The sequence below is a fragment of the Aotus nancymaae genome, unplaced genomic scaffold (assembly GCF_030222135.1).
Source record: "Aotus nancymaae isolate 86718 unplaced genomic scaffold, 86718_ANA_hifiasm-v0.15.2.pri h1tg000062l, whole genome shotgun sequence".
Lineage (NCBI taxonomy): Eukaryota > Metazoa > Chordata > Mammalia > Primates > Aotidae > Aotus > Aotus nancymaae.
Genome location: NW_026988476.1, coordinates 1,589,246 through 1,592,875, shown reverse-complemented (window position 1 = coordinate 1,592,875; position 3,630 = coordinate 1,589,246). Strand labels below are relative to the sequence as shown.

The 3,630-nt window shown below is 45.9% G+C and overlaps 1 pseudogene; it reads left to right on the top strand.

Annotated features, from left to right (window-relative positions):
- Positions 1-1,677: 1,677 nt before the first annotated feature.
- LOC110569149 (dynein light chain 1, cytoplasmic-like) lies at positions 1,678-3,387 on the top strand (annotated as a pseudogene).
- The last annotated feature ends 243 nt before the right edge of the window (positions 3,388-3,630 follow it).

The following is a 3,630-nucleotide window of genomic DNA, read 5'->3' as shown; positions in this document are numbered from 1 at the left end:
CTAAAAAATAGCACTTGATGGAATAGATACATAACCCAAGAGTCCTTTTATTAAACCAATATCTAAAACTGTTTAATTACATATATGATATGTAACCCCAAAATTATGACCTATTATTAGATAAAATGCTGAAATGTATTCACAACTACAGAATTGTATACCACCTATTTCCCCAAAACTTTGTTTTTTGTTTTTTAAAATGGAGTCACGCTCTGTCACCTAGGCTGGAGTGCAGTGGTGCAATCTCAGCTCACTGCAACCTCTGCCTCCCAGGTTCAAGCAGTTTCTCCCTCAGCCTCCCAAGTGGCTAGGATTACAGGCATGCCCCATCACGCCTGGCTAATTTTTGTAATTTTTATCTTTAATAGAGATGGGGTTTCACCATGTTGGTCAGGCTGGCCTTGAACTCCTGACCTCAATTGATCTGCTGGCCTCGGCTTCCCAAAAGGCTAAGATTACAGGCTTGAGCCACCTGACCTGGCCTGGACTACTTTTTGTGGTATTAGTAAAAAAGAAGGTCTAGCTCAGTCGCTCACGCCTGTAATCCCAGCACTTTGGGCGGCGGGTTCGGGACCAGCCTGGCCAATACGGTGAAACCCCAATCTCTACTAAAAATACAAAAATCAGCTGGGCATAGTGGCATGCGCCTGTAGTCCCAGCTACTCGGGAGGCTGAGGCAGAAGAATTGCTTGAACCTGGGAGGCAGAGGTTGCAGTGAGCCAAGATCACGCCACTGCACTCCAGCCTGAGTGACAGAGGGAGACTCCATCTCAAACAAAACAAAAAGAATAAAAAAGAGAAAATGGAGGCTGGGCATGGTGGCTCACGCCTGTAATCCCAGCACTTTGGGAGGCCAAGGTGGGCAGATCACAAGGTCAGGAGTTCAAGACCAGCCTGGCCAACATGGTGAAACCTCATGTCTTTAAAAAAAAAGTAAACAGTTATGCCCAGTGGAACAAGAAAGGGAAAATTCTGGCTATTTTATTTTTTCGAGATGGAGTTTTGCTCTTGTCCAGGCTGGGGTGCAGTGACGCAATTTCCGGCTCACTGCAATGTCTGCCTCCTGGGTTCAAGTGATTCTCCTGCCTCAGCCTCCCAAGTAGCTGGGATTACAGGCACCTGCCACCACGCTTGGCTAATTTTTTTGTATTTTTAGTAGAGACAGGGTTTCGCCATGTTGGGTAGGCTGGTCTCGAACTCCTGACCTCAGGTGATTCCCCCACTTTGGCCACCCAAAGTCATAGGATTACAGGCTTGAGCCACTGCACTCGGCCATTTTTGTAAATTTTTAAAGAGGCAGCCTGTTTCTTTCATGAACCATATTCCGTTTTTTTCATGCAATCAGTTATGGCTTGCAGCACTGCACAAATCAATGGTATAAGCATACATCTCAAATGTGATAACTTCAGAATCCAAGAGAATTGTCCCAAGGGCTGGGCACAGTGGTTCACACTTGTTTAATCCCAGCAATTTGGGAGACTGAAGCGAGGATCTCAAGCAGAGGAGTTCGAAGTTACGGTAAGCTATAATTGTGCCACTGCACTGCAGCCTGAGCTACCAAGTGAGACCCTATCTTAAATACATACATAATTTATAAAAAAGAATCATTCTAGAGCAGTGCTAGCACCTCCCCCAGGAGACTGTTGCTGTCAGCCAGCCCCCTTCTCCACAGTAACCATGTGAGACCGAAAGGCTGTGATCAAAAATGGGGACATGTCAGAAGAGACGCAACAGGACTCCGTGGAGTGTGCAACTCAGGCGCTGGAGAAATACAACATAGAGAAGGATATTGCAGCTCATATCAAGGAATTTGACAAGAAGGACAATCCTACCTGGCACTGCATTGTGAGGAGGAACTTTGGTAGCTACGTGACACATGAAACCAAACACTTCATCTACTTCTACCTGGGCCAAGTGGCCATTCTTCTGTTCAAATCTGGTTAAAAGCACGGACTGAAAAGGCCAGGCACAGTGGCTCATGCCTGTAATCCCAGCACTTTGGGAGGCCAAGGCGGGCAGATCACCTGAGGTCAGGAGTTCAAGAGCAGCCTGGCCAACATGGTGAAACCCCATCTCTACTAAAAATACAAAAATTAGCCAGGGGTGGTGGTGCACACCTGTAATCCCAGCTACTCGGGAGGCTGAGGCAGGAGAATCACTTGAACCTGGGAGGTGGAGGTTGCATTGAGCTGAGATCAGGCCTCTGCACTGCAACCTGGGCAACAGAGTGAGACTCTGTCTCATTAAAAAAAAAAAAAAAAAGCATATACTGTTGTGCCACACACCCAGTGATCCATCCAAAAACAAGGACTGCAGCCTAAATTCCAAATACCAGAGACTGAAATTTTCAGCCTTGCTGAGGGAACACCTTGATGTTTGAACCTTTTTGTGTTTTGTACAGGGCATTCTCTGTACTAGTTTGTTGTGGTTATAAAACAATTAGCAAAATTAAAAAATAAAAAGAATCATTCTAGGCCCAAGTTATATCCTCCATGATGACATATACCATGTTTTTTTCTGATCTGTGTCCCAGTAATAAGGAGTAGGGTCAATCCCTTCCTTTTTATAACCTGCAGGCATTTCTTCATTATCCCAGATATGCATCGAGCCTCCCACAATCTCACCAACATTCAGCATTAACACATTGACAGATTTGGTAAGACAAGAATGCTCAAGATGTCCCTGCATATAGAAGGACTTGATCACAGGAAATCAACATAGCAAGATTGGTTCATTAATGGAGTTGTCATCAGTCTCAGGAACTTTGGGGATATTTTCTCCAAATTCCTAGGAAGTTTCATATCTTTTGTTTATATTGTGTTTTAGCCACACCATAGCATCTGTTTAAAAGGCCATTTGGTGGGCTTAAAGTATGGGTTCAGGTTATATATTCATTGCCAGTGACTTCAAGACTACCACATCACAAACCAAGTCCTCCAATTGGTGCAGGAGGTCCTCAAAGATCAGGAAAGGGCACCCAGTTTCCACATGAGTATATTCAGTGGAGTGCCTTCAAACTCTGGATGCTCTGCCCTGTATTACTATGCAATATAAAAATCATCTGGGGCTGGAATGCATGTCTCCTGGTAGGACTAAGAGAACAGAGTCAGAAATGCCAGGCTAGTGCAGTGGCTCATGCCTGTAATCCCAGCACTTTGGGAGGCTGAGGTGGACGGGTCACCTGAGGTTGGGATTTTGAGACCACCCTGACCAACATGGAGAAACCCTGTCTCTACTAAAAATACAAAAAATTAGCCAAGTGTGGTGGTGCATGCCTGTAATCCCAGCTACTCGGGACGCTGAGGCAGGAGAATCACCTGAACCTGGAAGGTGGAGGTTGTGGTGAGCCGAGATTGCGCCATTGCACTCCAGCCTGGGCACCAAGAGCAAAACCTCATCTCAAACAAACAAAAAAATGTCTCTTCCTTGGGCTGAGCACAGTGGCTCACTCCTGTAATCCCAGCACTTTGGAAGGCCGAGGCAGGTGGATTGCTTGAACCCAGGAGTTCGAGACTGATCATGATAGGAAGCAGAGAAACTCTAGGCAGACAGCGGCAGGTCCTTGATGAAGCTCCACCCTCAAGCCGAAAAGTCTGAGACTGCAGCCCAAAGTGAGAACTTCCATCCCTG